The sequence below is a fragment of the Diaporthe batatas genome, assembly GCF_019321695.1.
Source record: "Diaporthe batatas strain CRI 302-4 chromosome Unknown Contig00003, whole genome shotgun sequence".
NCBI lineage: Eukaryota > Fungi > Ascomycota > Sordariomycetes > Diaporthales > Diaporthaceae > Diaporthe > Diaporthe batatas.
The window spans coordinates 6699240-6712013 of NW_025408550.1; positions in this window are offsets into that span (position 1 = coordinate 6699240).

Below are 12774 nucleotides of genomic sequence, written 5' to 3' on the forward strand. Positions count from 1 at the left end.
TATTATTATTATAATTATTATTTCTATTATTATTATTATTATTATTATTATTAATAACTATTTTAAAAATATTAAACTTATAAATAATACTTTTAATATTTTAAATTATAATATTATAAAGTATAGACTTTTATTATATTAAAATAAAGAGTTTATATTATTTAAGTAAATAATTTAATTAAACTAATAATTAAACTTTATTTAAATATTATTTATTTATCTATATTAATTACTTATTAAAAGTATTTTTAGTTAGTTTATTTATTATATAATACTTTTAACCTACTTTTTTAATTTATTCTTTCTTTATCCTTTCTAACCTATCCTTTTAATAATATTAACTTTCTTTAAATAACTAATACTTAATTTTATAATAGATTTAATAACTTATTATCCTTTTATTAAAAATTTTCATTCCTTTAAGGCAAACCCTTTCTTTAAGCCTTTTAACTATATATTAATTAAATTAAAAAACTTACTATATTAATAGTATCTTTATTTATAAACTCCTTACTATTATAAAGTAAAGTTTATATATTTAACTTATATTTATAACTAATATTTAATAATTTAAATCTTATAATTCCTTAAATAATAAAACTTTTAAATCCTTATATTTATAACTATTAATTATAAATTAAATTAAATATTTATAATAATATACTTTATCCTTAATTTATACTCTAATTTATACTTTTACTATTTATAATACTTAATAATTTTCCTATTCTTTTAAATTAAATCTTACTTTATAAAATTAAGTTATTAATAGTTAGTTATATAGCTTATTTTTATATATTAATTTAATAACTTTAAAGCTTTAAGTTTAAATTTTAAATAAAGTACTTTTATTTTACTTTTAAAAATTTATAACCCTTACTTCTTATTATTCTAATAATTAAATACCTAAAAATAATATTAATATAATAAGTTTAAATAATAAACTCCCTATTAAAATAAAATAAAAGTCTATAATATAAAATAAATATTAACTTTTTACTTACTTTATTTCTATCTAATAGTTTAAATACTATAATTATTATTTACTTTTAATTAATTTATAAGTAACCCTATTTATATATAAAATCCTATCTATAATATATTATATTATATTATATAACCTTAATATAATTTTAACCCCTACTAGCCCTTTAATTAAAATATTTATATATTTAATATTATACTATAAATAAAACTTTATTACTTTTAAACTTATTATTTAAGTTAACCTCTTTCTTTAATATTTATATTATACCTTATTATTTACTATAAAGTATAAATATATAATATAAAGGTTTATAATATTAATAATTTATTATATTATATAAAAGACTTTTATATTAAATATAACTTTATTATAATATTTATTAAAACTTAATTATTAATTTATTTAATTATATATTATATTTTAAAACTTTAATATAACTTTTATAATTTTAAAACTTAAATTAATACTTAATAATTAAACTAATATATTAAAGAGATTTACCTTCCTTATAAAACTAAATATTTTAAATCTCTATAATATTATAAACCTTTATTTCTAATTTTATACTAAAATAGTTAACCTTTTAACTATAAGTTTTATTAATTACTATTACTTTATTATTAATAATTATAAGGCTTATATATAATTAAATGTTTCTATTATCCTTAATTTTATATAAAAGGCTATTTATATAATTTATTTAATATTATAAGTTTATTATTTAAATAATATATACTTAATTAATTTAAAAGTTATATAGTTAATAAGTTTATCCTCCCTTATTTATATTATATATAAGTTAATAATATTTTAATTTAATCTCTTTATTATATATAAGTTTATATTAAATAAGAAAAGTATATAAATTAAAAGTAGTAATTAAATAATAAAGCATTTAAATATATTAAAAACCTAATTATTTTACTTATATAAATAGTTAGTTACTACTTAAGTTAATTAAATATAAAAGGTATATAAATAAATATAATAATTAAATTAACTATTATATTAATAAATATTAATTAAATAAATCTATAATAAAGGCTTTATTTAATATTATTTATATAAATTATATAGTTAATAGTAAAGTAATTAAATATAATATATTAACTATTATTTAAAGATTAATATATTAAAATAAGTTATATACTTTAAAAGTTATTAGTAAAAATATAATATATTAATAGCTATTACACCCTTTAATTTAGCTATTAATAATAAATTTAACTAGTATTTTCTATTATTTATATAGTAAAATAAATTCCTATTATAATAATAAGAGATAATTAAATATTAATAGAGTAAAAGAGAGAGATTATAAAGGTATATATTACTAGATTTACTTAAATACTATATTAAAAAAATAGATTTATTTATTATTATACTTATTTTTATCTTTTAAAATAATAAAAGTTATTATTTCCTTAAATATATATATAATATTTAATTAATATCTTTATAAAATTTAATTAATATTAATTAATAAGCTATTAATTTATATATTAAGTATTATTTTATTATAAAAATATTTTTATTTATATTCTTATATACTTTATTTATATTTTATTATTTTATTAAAAGGTTATATAAATAGAGTTATACTTTATTATTAAAGTTATAAAATAGTTATATATATATCTTTAAGTTCTATTATAAAGTCTTTATTTATTAGATTTTAAAGGAAGGAAAATAATGTTTTTAGCTACTATATATTATAAGATAGTAAATAAAATAATATAAGTATGGTTTAAACTAAAGGCTTATAAAGAATAATTTAAATCTTATTAAATTATAGGTTATTTTTAAATATAATATTTATTATAAGGATAGTAATAGTATTATCCTAATATTTAAATAATAATTTATTATAATATTTAATAAAGTTATAATATCTTTATATATTTTATAGTAATATTAATAACTTTTAAAATAAATATCTTTTTTAATAGGAGAGTTATTTATAATTATATAAAGTAGTAATATATTAAAGTTAATAATATATTATAATTTTTATTATTAAAGCTATACTATTTATTATTAAATAAAGTAATTACTATTTTTAATCTTTAATTTACTTATTAATAAGAACTTCCTTTATAAGAATAAATTATTTTATAATATATCTTTTAAATTATATTAAAATATAGTTTTATTATATAATTTAATATATAAGAACCTTTAACTAATTATTAAATAAATAGAATTAAGTTTAAAATTATAAAACTAATTTTTATAAAAACTATAATAATATATATATTAACTAAAATTATATAAGGTTATTTACTTTATTTACTTATTTAAAAGTCTTTATAAAAGATATTAACCTCTTTTATTTATAATATATAACTAAGTATTAACTTAATTATATATTATATTATACTTTATTTATTATATATTAATAAAATATATAATATTTATTAATAACTATTTATATATTATATTATTTTAATAAGATAAGTTATTATTAATTATTAAATAATTAATTAATAAGTATAAACTTTAAAATAGTTTATTTATAATTTTAAAAACTAAAGGTTAAGGAAATATATTTAATATTTTAATTATTATATTTTTATACCTAATTTTAGAAATGAAATTAATAATTAAATTAAAGTAATAAATAAATAAAGTTTAATTATATATAGAATACTTCTTTTAAACTAATAAGTTAATAATTTAAAGTTATAGTATTAAGTAAGTAATAGCCCTTATTTTTAATTATTCCTTTAACCTTTTTAAAGTTTTAATTAGTTAACTTCTCTTTTATTACTAAGTCTATTATTATTTATAATAGTTTTACCTTACTTTTAGTTATAGTAAAAGGAGTATAGCCTATTAATATTAAAGGTATTATATATATAACTTTAATTTATATTATTATTTTATTAAAGTTAAAAATAATAAATATTATTTTAATAATTTTTTAAATAAATTAATATTTATCTTATTAAATATTAAAATAATTATAAATATACTTACTTTATTACTTATAGTAATATTATTTATACTTATAACTATATTTAATTAAAGAACTTCTTTAAAAGTAAAGCTATTTTAAAATACCTTTTTATTTATACCTTTAACCTTACTTTCTTATTATTTATTAATATAGGTAATATTATAGCTATATTAACTAATAATAAAGGTTTATTATTTTTAATAAATATTTATAATAACTTAATTTTTAAAGGTTAAATTATATAATAAATAGTTATATTTTATTTAATTTAATAACTTTTTTAAAATAATAATTAAAATTTATATATAAATAAGTAGTTTATAAAAACTATATATTAAGTATATTAATAAAATACTTATTAAATTAATACCTCTTTTATCTTATTAAAAGTAAAACCCTTTATTAATAACTTTCTAAACTTCTTTTATAGAAACTCTAATAATAGAGGGAAAATTAAAAGGATATAGAATATATAAAACCCATTCTTAAACCTAATACTAATAGGTCTAATATATTTCAATCTTTAATATTAAAATATATAGTTATATATATAAAGCCTATTATATTATTTAACTTTAACTAAGTTATTTATTTAAGTAACTTAATAATAGGTTTTATATATATACTTTTAACTTAAAAACTTTAATACTATTTATTAAAATAGAATTAATTAAAAAAGTTTTAATAATATTTTAAAGCCTACCTTAAAAATACTATTAATAAATAACTTAATTAAATATTATACTATATTACTTATAGTTATAATATATTTTAATAAAAATATATATTAATAAAATATTAATTATTTAAGCTTTAACTTTTAACTTAACTACCTTTTATATCTATTTTATATTTAACTATATTTAAGTAGAAAATAAGTATAATAGATTAAATATAGCCTTTATATAATCCTTATTAAAGGTTATATTTTATTAAAAATAAAACACTATATTAAAATAAAAGTTAAAGTATTTTAAAATTTAAGAATATTAGACTTTATATTTATAAATAGTAATATTTAAATAAGGATAATAAACTTAATTATTAAGTTATTTTTAAAATATAAAAGTTATTACTAAAGTAGTTATTAAAGTAGTAGTACTTAAAAGAATATATAATTAAAGATTATTATAAAATTTATTTATTTTTATATTATTCTATATAAAGATAGGGATTTCTTAAGCTAGTTTCTTTAACTATATAATTATACTTTATATATTAATATACTTAAAATTTATTATTATATCTTTATTATTTAATTAATTTAAGATTAAACTAATATTAAAATTAACATTTAAGATATTATTATTAAGGGCCTTAAAGTTAAGAATCTTAATATTTAATATTATAATTAGAGATATATAAAATAAAGTAAAAGGGGATAGAATAAGACTTAAAATAACTATTTAAAAGAAAATCTTAAGAAAGTTAACTTTATTAACTTTAAGTATTTAATAATAATATTTTATATTAAAAGTCTATTATATTAATCTTACTACCTTTATAAATTTATATTATTATAATACTTAATATTAATTTATTAAATAGATATTTTATTAGGTCTTTAATATTTATTAATAAGTTAACTAATAATTATATAAAACCTATTAATACCCTAAATAAAAATTAAATATATTCACTTTAAGCTATAATATATAGTCTTATAAATAGTTATATAAGTTTTTATTTAAATAATTTTTATTATATAAAGGGGAATTAAAGTAATAAGTTAAGAATATATAATTAAATAAAATACTATAAATAAATTACTATATTACTCTCTTTAATAAATTAAATATTAAATTTTATTTATAATATAAGTATTATATATTATTTTAATTTAATATTTTAATATTATTATATTAAAACTTATATTTAATTAATTTATATAATTAATCTAATTATATACTTTTAATTATTATATTAATATAGTATATTTAAATAGTAAAGATTACCTTAACCCTTTATTTAAACTTTAATCTAATTAATTTTATAACTTATATATATAATTGTTATATAACTTTTATTAATAATAAATTATAGTTTAAGATATCTTTAATTTATAATATTATTATTTAAAATAATTAAGATATTTATAATAGTTTTATATAGTTTTATTTATTTAAAATATTTAATATATAATAAATAAACTTATTTATTAATATTTTATTAAACTTTATATTATATAACTTTAAATTAAGGGTTTAATAGTAAATATTCTTATAGTATTTTATATTTCACTAAAGTAACCTATTTTTATATTAAAAGCTTTAATATTACTATATAGTATAATAAGTAAAAATAATGTTAGTATATTTATATAAATAAAGTAAAGAAGTATTAAAATATTATATTATATTTTAATAATAGCTATATAGAAATTTTAAAGTATAATTATTTTAATTTTAATACTTTAATATTAAAACTTTATAGTTTATTTATTAGTTTTATATATAAATTACTATATTATAAGAATAATAAATTAAAAGTTTTTAAAATAAATTTAATAATATTAGTAATATAAATATCTTAACTATAAATATTATAAATCTTTAATTAATTTAAATATTATAAAAGGTAATAATTTAAACTTTAACTACTTATTAATATAAAACCTCTATTACTACTTTTAATAAAGTTATAATATTTAAAAACTCTTTTATATATAATTTAAAAACTTAAAACTAAAAGGCTATTTATATTAATTAATAGTTTAAGGATATATTAAAACTTCTCTACTTATTTAAAAGAAGTTACTAAATAAAAGATAGAAATACCTTTTTATAAATTTAATTTAAAATTCTTTTAAAATATAAATAATAATAATTATATTATAAAATATCTTTAAAATACTTTTTAATTAAAATAGTTTTAAAATTTAATAAATATTTTTAAGATAAAAATAATTATTTATATAAAATTATAATTTTATATTATTAAAATTAAAATTATAACTTTAAATTATAAAAACTATTATAAAATATCTTTATAATAAATATTTTAATATAAATAATAAAATTTTAAAGGAGTTTTATTAAAGATAGTATATATATAGTATTAAGTAATATATTTAAAAATAAGTTAATAAAGGACCTTTAAAAGTAATAGTAATATTTTAATAACCTATAATTTAATAATTAAAAGGTAATTTTATATATTATAAAATATAATTTTATTTTTAAAATATTTTAATAAATAAGAATAATTAATTTTAAAAATATAACTAATTTATATTAAATATTATAAAAGTATAATAAGGATTATAAATATAGGTATAAAGTAATTATAAAAGGTAAAGTTATTAAAATATACCTTTAGAGTTAATATCTTTTATATTATATTTATTAATATTTAAAAGCTATTTAAACTCTCTTTATTAAAGAGAAAGTAATTAAAATTAATATAATTTATAACTTTATTATAGTTATATATAAACCTTTAATAAATTAATTTAAAATATTATAAGTATATTAAGGGCTATATTTATATATTTTAAATTTTATATTTAATTATATATAAATATTTTTAAAAACCTTTAATTTTATATTAAAATATTCTAATAATATAAAGTAGTAAGATATAATTAAAGCTTAAAGACTTTTTTTTATTTATTAATATTTAGCTAACTTATATTAAAAAAATTTAAATAATTAAAGTATAATATTCTTTATATATTAATATTAAGATTAATAAATAAAAGTTAATATTATAAATTAAGGAATATATTATTAAATATTTTAATAATTATATATAATATTTTAAACTTATAGTTAAAAAGAAAACTAATATAGCTTATTATATTCTATTTAAAAACCTTAATATAAAAATAAACTTTAAATAGGTATATATTACTAATAATAAAGTTAATATATTAACTTTTATAATAATAAAGATATTTTTTTATAAAGCTTAATATTAGGGTAGTTAATTTAAAACTTATAAAGAGAGGGGAATAGAGAGATATAAAAGGTGGTAGGGATTTAAAGGTATATATAAGTAAATTCTATTAGCTATTATTTACTTAAACTATAAAACCTAAATTATAAACTCCTTATTAAAATATAATAAAGAGTTTATAATCTAAGTTTTATATTATTTCCTCTAAATATATAAAATACTAATAAAATATATTAACTTAATTTTAATATAGGGTTAATTAATTATTTAATAATAATTATAATAAAATAAATATTATTAAAAGTCTTTTCTTTAAATAACTTTATTAGTTTAATAGATTTAAAGTAACTTTACCCTACCTTTTAAACTATATATATATACTTATATATACTATTAAAGTTTTAATTTTAAAGATAATACTTAAAATAGTTTCTAATAAAACTATATTTAAAAACCTATAAACTAACTTATTATAAATATAAAAAGATACCTTTTATAAAACTATTTATTTATATTTAATATAAATTAAACTTTATAATTTTAAATAATTAAGTATATTAAATAAAGACCTTTCCTTATTTATTTTATAAAGTATTAAAGGTTTAAAATAAATTATCCTTAATAAAAGTAATATTAATAAGGATACTAAATATAATTATCTAATTAAACTTAAGTATTAAATAAAACTATAACTCCTCTACTATAAAAACATTTTATAAAACATTTAATATTTCTATTTCTTATTTATAATATCCTTACTTAAGCTAAAAATTACTATATTAATATATAGTAAGTAATAAAAACTTTATTTAAGGTATTCTAAAGGTTATACCCTATTTAACTTATATATATTTAAAGAAAGCTATTAAAGAAATTAAAATATATAGTATTATAATAAATAAAAATATTAAATAACTATTAAAATAGTTAACCTCCTTTAAATTTCTTTTCTTATTTTTAAATAAAGTATAACTATTAATATACTAATATATTAAAGCTACTATTATATACTATAATCTTTTAACTATATAGTTTACTATTAATTTAAATAATTTAATAAATTTTATTAAAATTTACTTTAATATAAAGTGTTTTATAGTTTTAAAGGAGTTAAAGGATATTATTAAGTATTTAAAAGATATATATAAGAGATTAAAACTAAGTATTAAGGATTTAATTAATACTACTATTTTTTCTATTATAAAATATTAGTTTTCTATAAGTAGTTTCTTTAAATTAAAGAATTATTAATATTTAGTTAAATCTCTTTCTACTTTAATATAATAGAGATAAATAAGAGAGGTATATTTTATATATATAATATAATATAGTTTTAAAATAACTTTAACTTTTTAAAGTTAGTATTAATATTATTATTAATAGATTTAAATATTTATAAAATTTAAAGATTATTTAAACAAGTAATATTAAAGTAATATAATTCTAACTTTATAAAGATTTTTAATAATAATATTTTAAATAATATAAAGGAATTTTATTAAGACTATTATATTCTCTATTTTAAAGTTTCTATTAAATATAAATAAAATATAGAATTGTTTTCTTAAGGATATTAACTATTATATTAAAGTATTTTAATAATATAATTATATAGTAATTTATTATAAGTATTAAAAGAGTAAAATAAGAGGAAAAATAGTATTAATTTAAAGTACTTTAAGTTATTAATAATAAGTTTTAAATTATAAATAAAGGTGTTATTAAGTTAAAATATAATTATAACTATATTATATAATATAATTTAATTCTTATAATTATATTTAAATATAATATAAACTTTACTTTTATATATATTAAAACTTATAGTTTTTAATTATTTATTATATAATAAATTATATAATAAAATAATTCCTTTATATATAAGTATTTTATATATATAGTAAGGGTTAATTAAATGAGTTTTAATAGGTTTATTAGGGTTTATAAGAATAAGTTATTTTTAATTTAAGTTATTTAAAATATAGTATAATAGTTTTTATAAGAGTTATAAATTACTTTTTAATAGAGTATAAGTTATTATTTATAGAAGTTATTATTAATTTTTAAATTATAAGTTCTTTATAATACTACTATTTTAAAGGGATGTATTATAGTTAACTTTAAATATAAATATAGTGTATAGAGTTATATATAATATTTAATTAGCTATATAAAAGAGAGTTAAAAGTAGAATTTAAACTTATAGTTTAATAAGTTTATAATAATTATAAATAAAGGTTAATATTTATTATATATTTATATATATCTTTATTATAAGTTAGTATTTATAGATTTTATTTATATAATTATATAATATTAATAAAGTTTAAGTATTTTATATTTATTAATTAAAAAAGTTAAAGTTTATTTTATTTTCTAAGAGATTTTAATATTATTTAAATAGATTTAATAGATTTAATATAAAACTTTACTATTTTAATTTTAATAAAATATATTAACTTTAATTTCTCCTTATAAAATAAAGATAAACCTTTTATATTATAATTTATTACTTAAATATATTTATTCCTTAATAGTAATTTAATAAAGAAAAAATTTAAACTTTATAAATATATAATAAATTAAGTAGGTTAAGTTAATAAATTATATAAAGATATATATAAAGAATATTCTATATTTATAGTAATTAATTAAAGATATAAGAGTTAATATAAAAGCTTAAGCGGAAAAATATACTAATATAAATATTCTCCTTTAAGTAAAAGGTAAGCCTTTAAATAATTTTAAGATTTAAATTATAATAGTTAAGTAGGCTATACTCCTTAAAAGAGTTTTTAATTAAAGTATAGTAAAGTTATAAATTAAGAAATTTAATTAAATTTATTAATAGTTTATTAATTATATTTAATTTATTTATAAAGAGTTAGATTATAGACTTAACTAATAATTTATTTTATATTAAATTAATTAAAAATAATATATAAGGTTTTTATAATTTAGAAGGATTTAAATAAATCTCTATTTATAAAGAGATTTAAAGAAGGAATAAAAGAAAATAATATATTAAAGTTATTAAAAATACTTTTATATAAATATTAAAAGCTATAAATTTAAAAGATAGATATTAGATTTATTTTAAAGTAATATTAAGTTATAATAGGATAGAAGATTATTAAATTACTTTTATTAAATATAAAATAAATTTTTATCCTTTTTATTTTACTTAATATTTAGACCTCCTTTAGGGTATAAATAATATATATTTTAAAAGATTATAAAAATTAATATATATTAATAATAGTAGTAAAGTTAGTAAGAGTTACCTTATTTATATATTAATAACTATATTTTAAATAAAGAATAAAAACTAAGTATTATAAATAATAGGTTAGATAGAGATAATAATAATAAATATTAATAAATATATCTTTTATTTAATACTTAATATTAATATTAATAAGAATAATAATAAAAGACTTTAATTTTAAAGTTCTAATAAAAAAACTAAAATATTAATATATAATAAAATAAGTATAATATTTAATAACTTCTTATATAAGGTCTTTAAGTAATTAAACTATTTTTATAATATAAATAAATATAGTTTATTATTTAAAGGTATCCCTTTTATTTTTATTTTAAGTAACTTTACTTAATTTAAATCTATAAAAGGTATATCTCTAATTTTCCTTAATAAAAGTTATTAAACTATATTTAAAAATAATAAAAACTAAGTATAGTAAGATCCTTTCTTAGTTTAAGTAAATAAAATAATTAAATATAATATAAAATTTAAGTTATTTAAAAATTTTAAAATATAATTATTTTTAATAAATAGATATAGGCTAAGGGTAATCTTAAATTATAAGAACTTTTAGGTAGTATAAAGGTAGAAAAACCCCTAATAAATTCTATATATAGTTTATAAATTAAGTTATATCTTTTAATAAAAATATAAGTTAAGAGTATAATATAAAGGCTATTATTTTATAAAATAAGTTAAGATAGTAAATAAATATAAATATTATATTATTATTTATTAAAAGTTATAATTAAATTTATTAGATATTTATATTAATTTATAAATAAATATTAACTATTAATATTAAATAGAAGGAGAAGATAGTTATATAAAAGATAGTAGTTAAATAAATATTTTTAATATTTTTATATTAATAATATATTAATAATAATTAATAAAAACTAATACTTAAAGCTTAAAGTAATAAATAGTATTAAATTTATAATATATAAAGTTATTATTTATAATAATATTTATAAACTTTAAATTAAAATAATATTTTATATATTTTAAATTTTTAATAGTAATATTATTATAATTTAATATTATAAAGAATATATAAATAAAAAGTTATAAAAGGTATTATTATATTTAATTTAAAGAAGATTAAACTATTTAATAATAAGTTTAGTTTTAAAATATTTAAAATATTCTATAAGTAAATTAATATACTTTATATATTAACCTTTATAATTATAAATTATAAGGTTTAAAAGAATATTTAAAATTTTAATTAAGTTTATAAGTTAAAGGAAAAATTTAAAGAACTTTAAATTAATTAATATTTATATTTCTTTATTATAATATAAAAGCCTTATAGATATTAAACTCTTATAGTAAGTATTAAAAGAAAACTAATAGAATATTATAATACTTATATTATTATATAGTATATTTATAAGACTTTAAGAATTTAATATAAATATATAGTAAAAATAAAGTATAGAAAATAATTAAAGGAATAGGTTTTCTTAATAGTTTTATAAATTATAAGAATAATTTATATAATAGATTACTTTAAGTAGAAGTAAAGTATTTAACTATAAAGGCTAACTTTAAACCTTACTTTATATTATATAAAGTATAGTAATAATTTAAGCTTATACTTTATTATATACTTTATAAAATAAAATTAATATTTAAATTTTATTATAATTTATAACTTTA